The sequence below is a fragment of the Colossoma macropomum genome, unplaced genomic scaffold, assembly GCF_904425465.1.
Source record: "Colossoma macropomum unplaced genomic scaffold, Colossoma_macropomum, whole genome shotgun sequence".
Taxonomy (NCBI): Eukaryota; Metazoa; Chordata; class Actinopteri; order Characiformes; family Serrasalmidae; genus Colossoma; species Colossoma macropomum.
Genome location: NW_023495506.1, coordinates 59,356 through 74,211, shown reverse-complemented (window position 1 = coordinate 74,211; position 14,856 = coordinate 59,356).

Here is a 14,856-nt window from a genome sequence, read left to right as displayed (position 1 = left end):
ATGAAACGCTCAGAACTTCAGTTCAGTTGTTCTTACATTCTAACTTGGCCAGTGGTTGAACACAATCCAGGCCACAACTACAGAGTCTCTCACACAAAGGATCTGCAGCCCACTGTCTTAGTAAGGGACATTTCACAGCTGCGCTCAGTTTGGTTTAAGCTCTGGGACAGACCTCAGACAACATGTGTCATTAGAACTTGAAGAAAAAGCCCTACAAGACTTTCTCCAAGTAAGAGATGCACTGTAAAAATGGTTTGTCAAGCAATTCAAATTGATTTATTCAACTCAAATAAATACTTTGAATGAAACAATGTAAAGCAAATTTGTAGTTTATATGAACAAATTCAATATTTCATATCAAGTCAACCCACAAAAATGCATCAAATTAACTTCTGACCTGGTCCACCTCTTCAGCGGTCCTTTACCCGACCCCAGATCTGTGTCATTATAAGAGACAGCCCACCAAACGTTGGCCCACCAGCAATAACCCAACAGGAAACACTTCCTAAAATCTGTAAGCCAATCAAGAGGTTCAGCTTATTGGAAAGGTCTGTGGATTCCGTTCTGTATTTTTCTAAAACCTTGGCAGGTTTCTTGGCAGAAAAACAAACAGAGAAAGTCCTAGCAGAACCGATCAGAGACGTCTGTTTGTTGAAGGCATCAGCTATATTCCAAACCATCATTCCACACGATTCTTCACACAGACAGAGGGCGAGGATAAGCACGAAGGACTGACCTGACTGACTGCAATAGCCGTGTGGTCAGGGGGTCTGTGCGCTGTTGGGGGGTAAGACGCGTGAATAAGTGCGCATATGTAAGCTGATATCCACATACTGGATCTGCCATTCCCAACTCATTGTGGTTGATGAAGAGATCTACAGGGAGCATGTGAGCGAGAGGAGAAAGGGATGGTGCTGGCAGGATGTTGGTAGCATGTCCTGGACTGGGAGTCCTACTGGAGGTTACCCTCTTATGCTGACCTCAGGCCTGTCCTTCACTGAAGAGCAGGCTAACACTTTCCCTCAAAATACTAACGTACTAACACTAAGAAGAAGAAAAAAGAATACAAGCTAGCAGTGGCCAGCTAACATGAGGCAATGCTAACCTGCTCTATGCTAAGTTTAACCCTCAGAAGCTGCAGTTTTTGGCAGCAGTGTGAAAATTAGTTCACTGAAGCAAGAGCTTCAAAGTGCAGCTTCAAAGTGCAGATTAATTCAAGATTACCCTTCCTGTCAGGCAGACAGACTGTCCATAAGCTGAGGATCCAACAAGCCTGGACTCGACGTCTGTGTTACAGAACAAAAACACGCTGTCTCTCCGGATTCACGGTGTCACCAAGAGGAACCTAGATAAGAGTCCATTCAGCACGCAACGCACATCAGGGCACAGTCCGGTACTATATGGATAAATGACCTATTTGATCCTTAACGTACGAACATCAAGCCTTATCTACTCCGCACACTGCCGGGGGCCGAGGCAGTATTACAGAGGAGCAACAAAGACTATCCTCATCCACGGAGGCGCTGACTTGACCCCTTTAATAACTAACCTTTGGTACAAGTTGACTGGCTTGTATGACGAAGAAACATATCTTGAAAGGACGGCTAACCAACCCTTAAAATCCCAGGCTTATTACATTCTACGGCTGAGTATTCAGTAACTACAGGAACTCCAAGGCAAACTGACTGAGCTATTCTTAGATTACAGACGTGTGTAATAAAGCTTTTGGCCATTTAAGAGCTTAAAGCCAAAGAACGTTAATATGTCACTAGTTAGCATCATGTTCACTTATTGTTAGCCATTAGGCCCATCACAGTTACCACACGACTGGCAACTGAATCGAACTGAATACATATCCAGATGAGTAATATTAGTCTATTTGAGTTATTTCAAAGTCCTTATAAGAATGTCTGTCTTCTCAATGCATCCTGGCAATGTCCCCGGGCAGTTATCCCTACTCATACAGGACCAGGCTCCTATTGAAATGCTTGTTGAATATCCTCTTTGAACGGGAAGAGACCTATAAACCCCAAACTAAAAGGCAGGATACACCCTGGACAGGTCGCCAGTCCATCGCAGGGCAGACAGACAGACATATACAGTCACACACATTCACACCTAGGGGCAATTCAGCATGTCCAATCAGCCTGACTGCATGTTTTTGGACTGTGGGAGGAAACCGGAGTACCCGGAGGAAACCCAGGCAGACACGGGGAGAAATGTACACTCCACACAGAAATGACCCTGGTCACCCGGCCGGGAATCAAACCCAGGCCCTTCTTGCTGTGAGGCGACAGCGCTACCCACTGCGCCACCGTGCCGCCCTCAGGCTTATACATTAACATACAATTTGCATACAATTAACAAAATTAAGACAATTAAACTGTTAGTCACAAATATTTATATCGCAAATCACTGCTGGCTGAAATTCCATGACCGTGGCAGGCCTATAAAGCCTAAACCAACAAGACATTAGCAGTTTGTCAAACTGGCCCGACCAAGGCTCGCCTGGAAGAGTGGCAACAAAAAAAAAACACCACGTTGGTGGAGTTAGCAAGCTAGCTCACTCAATATCGCGAACAATAAAGAGTAACGATACAGAAATGAACATAATTATATCAGACAGTTATATACGGTTGGCAGCAGCGGGGTGGACTGTGTGCATCTGCGGTTAGCAAGCTTGCTAACTCATCTAAAACAAACAGTAAAACCACAAAAGTAAAGATCAGGGTCTCTGCAGGTACGGGGGCCACTCAGAGACAAAATTAAGACCACTTACGCAAATCCAAAATGGCAAAAAGCACACAATGGCACCAACATTACAGTTACAGACCTTACTGTAAACATGTGATTCCTGTATTTTCTGATGAACCAATATTTCAAACAAACATTAACTAACAGTCTTACACTGAAAATTCGGTCTCTTTTTTCTGCAATTTTCTCAGAATCAGAACAATCAGAGCTGAAAAAAAGAAGCGAACTCTGCTCCAGGTGCCGATCAGCTTCTTCAGCACGCTGATCAGCATCCTTCTGTAAGCTGATCCACACCTGGAGCAGAGTTCGCTTGTTTTTTCAGCTCTGATTGTTGATGATTCTTGTCAGCTTTGTTATCGTGTGCAGACACCAGAGCACCGCGCTCCGTACAGATTACCTTTTTAACCACGGTGCAAAACTGGGGTTATCCAACCAATTAAATCTACACTTCCCCATGCCTACGGTGCCGCCTCCGCTAGCTAAAACAAAGTACCTGCAATCAGCGCCCCTCGGAGCCTTAAATAATGCCGTTGGTTCTGCTTAGTTCAATCTGCCGTTAAAAAGCTAACGGGCATGTGAAATCTGGAAATTGCAGAATGCAATGCAGGATAATAAACACAAAATTGTGTTATTTGTGTGGGCCATTTTGAGACCTTTGGGAGATGGATTTAAAACATTTTAAGACAAACTAAGGCCTTTTTTTTTTAGTTAAACGAATTTAAGACATTTTAAGGATCCGCGGACAACCTGAATACAATACACTTTCCATACGAGTGAGTAGTACAGTCTCTCTTTTATATGTTTACTTATAGCCAGTGGGGAAAATGGTAAACAGTTTGTGCTTGAACGCTGGTTAAATTAACGCTCCCTCCATTTTTAAAGCTCAGCGCTATGAAGGGCCTTTTCAGAGGTCAGCACAGCCAAAGCAGTACTGCTGTTGGCCGTGGTAAAGAGTGTGGGAAAGCAGGGCGAGCGAGCTTAGGCAACTACACAGAAAGCGGCCTGCTGAGCAACAGATGCCCAACTCTATCTCCTTCAGCCTGGGACAGGTGCTGCCTGGCAAGGCAGGAAGTCCAACGTAAAGCATCTTTGTCGGGTCACGGCACCACAGTTAGGGACTAGAAAGCACTAGGAAAGCAAGAAGGCCCACAAGAAAACAAAACTCAACTTTTCTCACTAAAAACTATCTGCACAGGTATGTTTAGTTGCCTACACTGCAGTATGTGACGCGCATCAGTGAACATGAAATATGCCCAGATTAGACTACTGAAAGCTTGTTTCACACCAGAAATCAGGCAAATGAAGTAGAACGTTTCTACAACTATCTTTTGACAGCAGGTGCCCCTGAGTGGACAGCTGAATCATAAGGGGGAGCGTATTTTGTTCTTCGGAGCGACTGACAAAGCTGCCTTGGTGGAGGAATTGTTGATATAATGTTGTTGACAGTTTGAAGACATTTTATATTTTGTCTTTATTGTCAAGCCAACTGTTTTTTCACCAATTTTTATGACAAAGTGCCATCACTGACCCGCTGCGGACCCCAGTATAGGCCCAATGGTGACCGAAGGGTGCTTCGCTGCCCATTTGTGGTCCAGAGCCCAGTGGCTGAGAGACTCTGGCTCACAGTACTGCGGACTACAGCTTGTTTGACAGCCTGTTAGTGGACCACTCCACTGTAGCGAGGTGTGATTATTATCTGACCAGCTGACTCTGAGGAGTCCCCGCCTGGCGTGTTTGGAGGAAAACGCTACCTCTCAGATAGCGTTACTGCACCGCGTGCAGCTTCCAGAGATTCTCTCGAGGCGAACAGACACAAACGAGCACTACATACCAGACGTGTTACTGGGCTCAACGCAGAGAAGCTCGTTAGCGCACGAGCCATAACTCCATCAGGCGGCTGAAACGCCCGTGCAGTGCTCTTAAAGAGGCGCCTGTCAGAGTAAAGTTAGGCTGCAGGTGCTTTCCTACTCCCGGAATCGCCCGTTCCACCTTAACTGGTGCAGCAGCTCCATTCTTTTAAGGTGGAACGGGCAATTCGAATGCGTGTCCATTTCAGTGTTTAGAAACGTTCTAGGTTAGGAAACAGAGACACAGCAGGTCCCCTTCACTACGCTCGGCTACAGTGAAAACTACCTTATCTGTCTGTTTCCATTCAACGTGGGTAAAAAATAGTCTGGCTTTTTGGAAAAAGCCCGCGAACCGTAAAACGACGTGCGCGCGCGCGGTATTTTAGCATTCAGGCTAGTCAGCAGCTAGCTCACTGAAACAACTGAACAAACCCACTAAAACGAGCAGGCGCGGTTAAAACGCTGCCCTGTTGACTTTGTTGGAGAAATATTTCTCTTTTGTTGGGCGCTCAGGCCGAAAATGCGAAAAAGGTGCCCAGTCGAAGCAGGTGTGGGTGAAGGGGTCAGAGGGCAGCTCGCTCGCAGCGCTCTCCTCTCGGAGCAACAGGTCCTCAGACGGTCAAGACACACAGCTGGACAACGAGGAGGAACAGCGCCTACCTTCCCAAACGGCCAGGTGCACAAAAAGAGCCAGGAGGAAAAGCGCGCCGTTCCGCATCGCTGCAAATGAAGCGCTCTGCTTCCAGGAGACAACTGGCCAGGTTTGGCTCGAGAGCGAGAGAGTGGAGTGGAGTGGAGTGGAGAGAGACAGAGAGGGAGAGAGGGAGAGAGGGAGAGACTTTTGACTTTTAACAACACTTTATTGTAACCACATCTCGCTATGGTGTGTAAAAGTCACATCAGGCCATTTCCGCCCTCAAACCATCACATAAAAACAAACAGTTTGCTTAATAAATAAATAAATAAATAAATAAATAAATAAATAAATTCATAAAATCAAACTTCAGTTTTCAGTAATTAAAATCAGGTGCAAAGCAGAGTTCGTTGTCTAAAACCGAGCACACCGCCTCCCCACAGCACCACACCACTTTAAAAGTCTCCAGGTCAGACATGCACTTACAGTAGTCAAAATAAAAAATCAATAAGTAAAATCAATTAGTAAAATCAATTAGAACCCTTGATTTGACCAGTCTAGAGAAGGTTCTCACGTCGGAATCAGCTGCCTGTGCCACACGGTTTTTCCGACTCATGTACACTGCCCGTTTGGCCTGACCAAGAATAAAATTAATCAACTGGCACTTGAGCCTCTCTCTCTGGACATATTTAAAACCAAGGATAAAAGTATGAGCTGTAAAAATCACATTAAGAGACAAACACAGTCTTTAAAATGTCAAAAGGGGACGTAGCCTAAACAGTGCATAAAAGCGTGAAACACCGTTTCCCTCTTAAAACAAAAAGGACATTCTGGAGAGAGAGAGAGAGAGAGAGAGAGAGACAGAGAGAGAGACAGAGAGAGAGAGAGAGCACAGAGAGAGAGAGAGACAGAGACAGAGAGAGACAGTAAAAACTCCAGCCCCCACCAGCACTACAGACTGGACGAGATCAAACAGCTACTCAGCCTCATATGCAACAGACTGCTGAGCTAAGTGACATGTTCATAATTCATAAGTAAATAAATATCATACACACTATATACAATTGTAATCAAATATCTTGTTAACGGCCTGTTAATCTGTACACAGTTTATCTTTCATTGATACAGGTTTGTCTGTCTTGAAGCTATTTGTATTTGTATTTTCTCTCTCTCTGTCTTACACACATTTAAAGAATGAAACCTTTATCTGTCTCTTTATGGAACATTCAGGGCAGAAAGTCATCACTATTTGGATACAAAAGCAAAAACAAAGAATTCACAAACAACACAAAGGACATCGACATTATAATCCTCCAGGAAACCTGGTGTAAATCTGACTCCGTCCCTCACTGTCCCACAAACTATAAAGAAACCATCATCCCCTCTGTTAAACACCCTCATATTAAAAAAGGTAGAGATTCAGGTGGAATTATGATTCGGTATAAATCAGAGCTATCAGAATTCATAACCCCTCTTAAATTAGAAAAATCACATATTTGGCTTAAAATTAAGAAAGAAATCATAAACACATCAAAAGACATTTTTCTGTGTACGGTCTACATCCCTCCCAGTGAATCCCCTTATTATGACGAAGACATTTTCCCCAGTCTGCACCATCAGATCAGCAGCTTCCAGGCCCAGGGAAGTGTGCTGATCTGTGGGGACCTGAATGCTCACACTGGATCTCTACCTGACTTCAACACAGAGCAAGGTAACAATTATATATTCAGACACCGACACCCAAGAAACATCACTAACCTCCCCCGATACAACTCTGATTCACAGGTGAACAAAACGGAAAGGACCTCCTGCAGCTCTGTCAGAGTCTGGGTCTGTACATTGTCAGCGGTAGGTTACGAGGGGACTCTTTAGGGAGATTTACCTTCTGCTCACCTCTTGGAAACAGTACAGTAGATTATATGATAACAGATTTAGACCCTTTCTCTCTCAGTGCGTTCACTGTTAAAGCCCTAACCCCTCTGTCTGACCACAGCCAAATCACTGTGTTCATTAAAAGGACAGAGACTAACAGCACTGCACACACTCAGCCCAGTGAGCTGTACAGCATCAAGAGGCCATACAGGTGGGCCCAAAACAGCACAGAAGAGTTCCAGAAAGCAATCAGAGACCCCAAAATTCAGACACTTTTAGACAGCTTTCTGGACACCACACACACTCACAGTAATGAAGTCATCAATCCTGCAGTCAGAAATATCAATCACATTTTACTACAACTGCTCAAACAAGTAAACTGAAACAATCCAGGAACAAACCCAAAAAACCAAGTGATGATGAATGGTTTGATATTGAATGTCAGAAAATTAGGAAAGAATTAAGGAAATGATCAAATCAAAAACACAGAGACCCAAATAATGCAGATTTACGCCTTCAGTACTGTGAGACTCAGAGACTTTACAAACGCTCAGAATCAAAAAAGCACATCACACACAAGCACAGCTGACACTAATGGAGGAGTCCATAAGTACAAATAGTTTTTGGGAACACTGGAACACCCTAAACAAACCAAAATCAGAGGAACTGGTCATCCAAAATGGAGACATATGGATCACACATTTCAAATCACTATATAATAAAGTACCCAGCAACATCAAACTTGAACAAAACAACATAACTGAAAAACTAAACACATTAGAATTGGCAGTAAAAGGGTTCCAGAATCCCCTGGACTCCCCCATTACTGAGCAGGAACTGAGAGATAAAATATCTCATCTAAAACCTAAAAAATCCAGTGGGCCTGACGGCATGTTGAACGAAATGATTAAGAACACAAGCAAAAAATTCCAACTGGCCCTTCTCAAACTGCTTAACATGATTCTGAGTGCAGGTTATTTCCCTGACATCTGGAGTCGAGGTCTTATTACGCCCATCTACAGAAGTGGAGATAAATTCGACCCTAATACCTACCGAGGCGTCTGTGTGAACAGTAATCTGCATCATTATCAATTCCAGACTCATAGACTTCCTTATGAAGCTCAGTGTCTTGAGTAAAAGTCAGATTGGATTCATACCAAATCACCGCACATCAGACCATATTTACACCCTACACACCCTAATCGATTTACATGTAATTAACATCTTACTCTTTTGTGTTGGCTAATGTGAGACAAACAGGATATGACGTCATGCTTCACACACATCAATCTTTCTTTCCCAAAGGGAAATCTTTAAAGTAATCTCCTTTAAACAGCTCATCTCTTCAACTCCTAAATACATGTTGCACTGGCGTTGAGTTAGGCCATAAACTCTTATGTAAGGGGTCAGTTTCTCGTAATTTAATCCAGTGTAGAGGAGCGCACCGTCCTAAAGTAGCTGCCTTTTCTGTCTCCCACAGTTTCTCTTCCTTTGGACAGTACGGTGTATCTCACGCTCTCTGCACCGCTCAGATTTAATTTGAGCCACTGAAGGGGTTTGACTCTTTAATATTGTACTTAACAGTGGAGCTCGATGGTTTTGTTCCAACACAGTTTGCACTTCATCCCAGTTAAGCCATTTGGGTCTAATGCCATAATTTTTCACTAATCAACACTGATGATTGCCAACTCTCTCTGCCTTTTACATCTTTGTAAGTTTTTTCAAGCCAAAATTGAGTTTGAACACCTTGTGTCTCCATTTAAGTTGATTATCCATAAAATCACTGTGAACAATATTTTAATACAATCACTCCACTCTCTATCGAGGAACCGAGAGCTTTTTTCCATATACTGCTTCAGCCACGCTTTATTTATGTAAATTAAATCAGGTCTCAATTAACTTCCATTATATCACTGATAGAGCTGTTACTGTCAGTTGCTTATATTTGACTTTATTTTTAAGTTTCATCTGTATTTTTAGGTTCTGTATTTCAATCATTTAATAGTTTGCAGTTTCCTTTTCTTTCCCAACAGCAATTTTTTATAGCTTTGAATGACAGCAGTGGCACGGACTCACGCAGTGCAGCTGGTATTAAACTTATCTGGTCCTCTCTAACTGATCTTCTCAGTGTTGTAATACACACATCTACACTAATGTAGAGGAGCCTGTCTCCTAGTCTTCACACACCACTGCATCATATCTTCAGAAGTTTTTCTGTTTACACCTTTTTGTACGGCCACACTTTCAGACAAAACACACAGACAAACCTTTAACATTTATCTCAGCGCTTTTTCTCTATAGCATGCATTTTTCTCTCTTTATGTCTTTATTTCTTTTTCTCAATCTCTTTATTTCTCTGGCGCGCTTTTTCTCTTCTCAGTTCACTGTATTTTTTAAACTGGTGTTTTGTTCTCATAATTATTTTCATTTTTAGAAACGGATTTTCATAGGATTATTTTCATTTTTCTGTGATGGATTTTATTGATTATTTTCATTTTTATATACTCCTTTTTATAAAAATTTTCTTTTTCTTATTTACATTTTCCTATTTCCACAATCAGCCTGCAATTTCCTTACAGTTACAAATTACTACCACAGACTGCAACTGCACATCTCCCGTGAGCAAACAGTCCACTTTCAGTTTACGCAGGCTTTTATAAAAAGGCTCTGCTTGCCCCTCTGATAGCGCGCTGTGCGTAGGCTGTTCAGCAGGGAGACGCAGCCGCTGTCCTGCCTTCATGGTGCTGGTAACACGATGGGTTTCAGACACATCTTCAATTGTTCTCCTTTTGCAGGCCACCAATAATTATGTCGGGACCAAAGGCTGCCCCTTCCAACCCCAGGCCTCCAACATAATATTATGAATAAAAAGAAACCTTTTAATACCAGCTAAACACTTTCACTAATAACTGTTCTAAGTTTGAGTTCTCAAAAGATGCCAAAGAGGAAAGAGTCTTCAGACGCTGAGTTTGTGGAAGAGGGAAAAGGCTTCTTCTTTATTTCAGCATCAGGTGGCTCAGAGAGACCCCACTGCGCAAATACAGGGGTCCAAACAACATACATACCTACATACATCATCTAAACCGCTTATCCTTCTGGGTCGCGGTGGGGTGCTGGAGCCTATCCCAGCTGTCATTGGGCGGAAGGCAGGATACACCCTGGACAGATTGCCAGTCCATCGCAGGGCAGAGAGACAGACATACACATTCATACATAGGGGCAATTTAGCATGTCCAATTGGCCTGACTGCATGTCTTTGGACTGTGGGGGGAAACCGGAGTACCCGGAGGAAACCCACGCAGACGGGAGAACAGGCAAACTCCACACAGAAATGACCCTGGTCACCCGGCCGGCCATTCTTGCTGTGAGGCGGCAGCGCTACCCACTGCGCCACCGTGCCACCCTTCCAAACAACAGTTTATACCATTTATCTGGGGTAGTGTGATACCCCCCCACCTTACTTCTCAGATTTTGATATTAGCTCATTCTCTAATAGGTGCATCTCTTCGTCCATCAGTTTGGCCATCGCATGATGAGCTCACTCCTCAAAACTGGCTTCAACAGGTCTTTACCAGCCTGCTCTACCTTTCAAGGTCAACCTGCCCCTCTCTTCACTGGGTCAGTAAGAACACACAGGCCTGTCTGTGAACCCAGCTGCTTTCCAGTGTCTAGAATCTCCTATGCAGACAGTCTAAGGCCGACCCTCTGTGAGAGAGTTAATATTCTCTGTTAGGCAATACTTCCTATTTGGTTATTGATTACAACATCTAATCTATTTCATTACTGATTAAGGGAATATTTATTCACAATCTCTGTCAAATACTTGAAATATTCTAAATGTAAGTGTCCCCAGGAGCTCAGTCTTTTAAATCCGCCTATGTGCTTGAACTCCACCCCTGGCGTCCTTTCTGTGCTGCAGGCTCATTAAGACTGAGCTGAGTGTTGGGTGTTTATGTTGGTTGAACTGCAGCTGAAATGCAGTTAGTGTGTTTAATGACACGCCTGGTGTGGAACTGTGTACAACTGTGTAGAACTGTAGTGTAACCGCTGTCCCACAGCCTGTTGTTGAGGGAGGAGAGTCGGAGCGCACCTTACAGGGCATGCTGGGATCTGTAGTGCAGCGCATTGTAAAATGAGCTAATATTAATAGAAAATTTTAGTACTTTTGCGGGCCGGATACGATTGCGTGGTGGGCCTGACCTGTGTTTGACACATGGGCTTTACACTGTGATATCAACCCATAAAAAAGCCAAAACACTGTTTTTTCAGCAGCGATGTGTGGTGTACTTCCACACTTAAATTATGTCGCACGCTGTGAAACCATGTTACTGAAATCTGTTTACCATGCCAAAGGAGTAAGTAGCTACCAATCACCACATTTTGAACTACCATACCATAATTTTGAACTAATCAAAATTATTCACTTGAACCAATCAATCATTTAAACTAATTCAAATTAATCAATCACCCATTGCAGAACTGACTGTTTTTCCTTTCTTTCCTTTGCCGAGTTGAACAGCTGCCCATCCTGTGCGTCTGATGCTGCTGCCTCTTCTGCCTTGATCGGGTGCCACTGCTCGCTGTACAAACCTCACCCCCACAACCTGACCCCACTGATGCTGCTGCTGCTGCTGCTGCATGAACTAAACTATTCAAATTAATCACTGCTCCACCTTTTACCCTGTTTTTGTACTATAATAGTTTATACTAACAATGTTTACTATCCGGTGTCGACCAGAGGAGGACGGGTTCCCCTTCTGAGTCCTGGTTCCTCTCAAGGTTTCTTCCTGTTTCTCTTAGGGAGTTTTTCCTTGCCACTGTCGCCACTGGCGACGCTCATGGGGGCTCGGATCTGGATTTCTTTCTGTAATGCTGATTTCCTTGTAAAGCTGCTTTGTGACAACACCTGTTGTAAAAGGCGCTATATAAATAAACTTTACTACTTACTTACACATTTACTTAAGTATGGTGTTAGAATGCTAGTTTGACCATATCAGCCCAGTTTTATCAACCCTGCACTGGTTGCCAATTAAATTTCACATTGAGTATAAAATTCCAGCTTTGGAACAATCTTCCAGTCAGTGTTTGGGACTCAGACTCAGCCTCAGTCTTTAAGTCTAGGCTAAAAACCCACTTGTTTAGTGGAGCCTTTGGTAAATAGTTTCCCCTGTTAGATAAAAGGTGCAGATCTGGGGTTCATGGTCGGTCATGGAGTATTATGGTAAACTGGGAGTGTTGGTGCTGTCGTCTCGCTGCCTCACTGGTTCACTCAGACCTGCTGGAGTCTCTGCTGCTCTGTTTATACTGTAATCTGTGATCAGTCACTCTGTACAGAACTGACTCTCTGTGTGTTTCCTTTCTTTGCAGAGTTGAACAGCTGCCCATCCTGTGCATCTGATGCTGTTGCTTCTTCTGCCACTGGGATGCCAGCCTTCTGGACCGTTTCAGCCTTCTGGACCTTCATGGAGATGAGCTGTGAGACTTACTTGGCTCCACACACACTTGACGTCACTGCGAGCGACAGAGAGCAGCATACCTTAGAGCTTCAGATCGAGCAGCGTTGAAACTTTACTTTAAAATTTTGCAGTTAGCAGGCCGCCAACCCCCTCACGCCTCTCCCTCTTATTCTGTCTTCTCCCTCTCTGTTTCTCTATCTCTCACATACATATTTCTTCAGCCCATCCCCCATGGCGTCCCCCCAAGAACGAGCTCTCCAGGCACTGAGCTCAGAGTTGGCCCAGCTGGACCAGCAGATCACCACCCTCCTAAAAAGCAGGACGAGCTCCTCCGGCAGAAGTTGCAGCTCGAAGTCGCCCGGGAAGTTTCCCCCTCATTTTTTCGCACACCGGGAGACACCGTTCTCACGCCAGCCCCACATGGACCCTGGGAACGCAAGCGCCGCAGAGGACCTGGCAGATCCTCACCACCACCCCAGCCTCGGCCCTCAACACAGGACTCAATTTATGTTATCGGTAGTTCTATTGTCTGCCCTGTAAAGTAAAGGTTAAAAACAGCCATGCCACTGTCTCTTGTCTTCCAGGTGCCCATGTTTTAGACATAGCCAAGCATTTCCCCTCGGCTCTCAGCAGACGTAACGCCTTCGGGACCGTGGTTATCCATGTCGGGACCAACGACATCTCCGACCGACGTAGTGAGGTACTAAAGGAGCACAACCAGACGCTGCTGGACACCGCCAGGAAGAAGACAGACGGCAGGATCATCATATCCGGACCTCTTCCCACATACAGGAGGGGATCCGAGCGCTTCAGCAGGCTCGTCGCGCTGCAGTCCTGGCTCCGCGGCTGGTGTGCCCTCAACGGCTTGGGCTACATGGACAACTGGGCCTCGTTTTGGGAACAGCCAGCGCTCTACCGGAGGGATGGGCTTCACCCTAGTCGCCTGGGATCTGTTGTCCTCTCTAGGAACATCGAGAGGGCCATCCACTGACTACACAGCGAAGGCCACGTAAGTAGCACCAAAAATAGAAACACTACAGCTTATAATGCTAATGTTAGCACTGGAAATAAGACAATTACTAGCACTTACACTGTAAATAAGGCAAGTACTGATAAAAAAGCTTATTCTATAAATACAAATGCTCATAGGTTTCTCCCAACTGAGACTGTGTCTGTTCCCCGAATAAAACAAAGCATCAAAAAGCCGCAAAGAGCCTTGATTAATATCAGACCAGTTGTACCACTGTGCAATGACCACACCTTTGGTCTAAAACTAGGACTGCTTAACAAAAGATCTCTCACATCTAAAGCCGTCATTGTAAATTAAATTATTACCGATCACGACTTTGATGCTCTGTGTCTAACAGAGACATGGATTAGACCTGAAGAGTACTTAGCTATAAATGAAGCCACGCCAACAGGCTATAGCTATGTACATAGTCCTCGCTTATACGGTCGGGGTGGAGGCATAGCAACCATTTACACCAATACTTTAGGACTAAACCAGAAAGCAGACCGTAGTTTCTCTTCCTTTGAATTTCAGTTTCTCAAAGTTAGCAGTCGAGGAACAAATGAGAGCTCATTTTCGCTTATCATAATCTACAGGCCACCGGGGCCTTACTCTGAGTTTTTACAGGGATTTACTGACCTGTTATCTACTTTAATAACAATCTCAAATAAAGTAATAATTATTGGAGATTTTTATATCCACATAGACAAACCACAGGATCCACTAAGTGAGGCATTCATATCTATTTTAGACTGTTTTGGCTTCACTCAAAATATTATGGGGCCTACTCATTACTGTGACCACACTCTAGACTTAATATTGACCTTAGGTATAGACATTAAGCATTTAGCCATCCTTCCTCAGACCACAGCAGTGTCAGATCACTACTTAATCTCATATGAAATCAGTTTTAGTCGTAATATATGTCCATCCACACGCTATAGTGTTAAACGTACTATAACATCGTCTACACCCAATAGCTTTACTGAAAACCTTCCAGATCTCTCGTCCTTAATTAGTTGTCCGTCTGAACCCAATGAATCAGATATACTGACTAAATGTTTGGAAGACACTTTTCGCTCTACTTTAGATAATGTGGCTCCATTAAAAAGTAAAAGAATAAGGCAGAAAAGGCTCCATGGTACAATGACCATCCTCGAGCTATGAAACAGACTGTTAGGCGATTAGAGCGTAAATGGCGTCAGACTAAACTTGAGGTTTTCCAATCTGCCTGGAAGGAGAGTCTTATAGACTATAGAGAAGCACTAAAGTCAGCACGTTCAG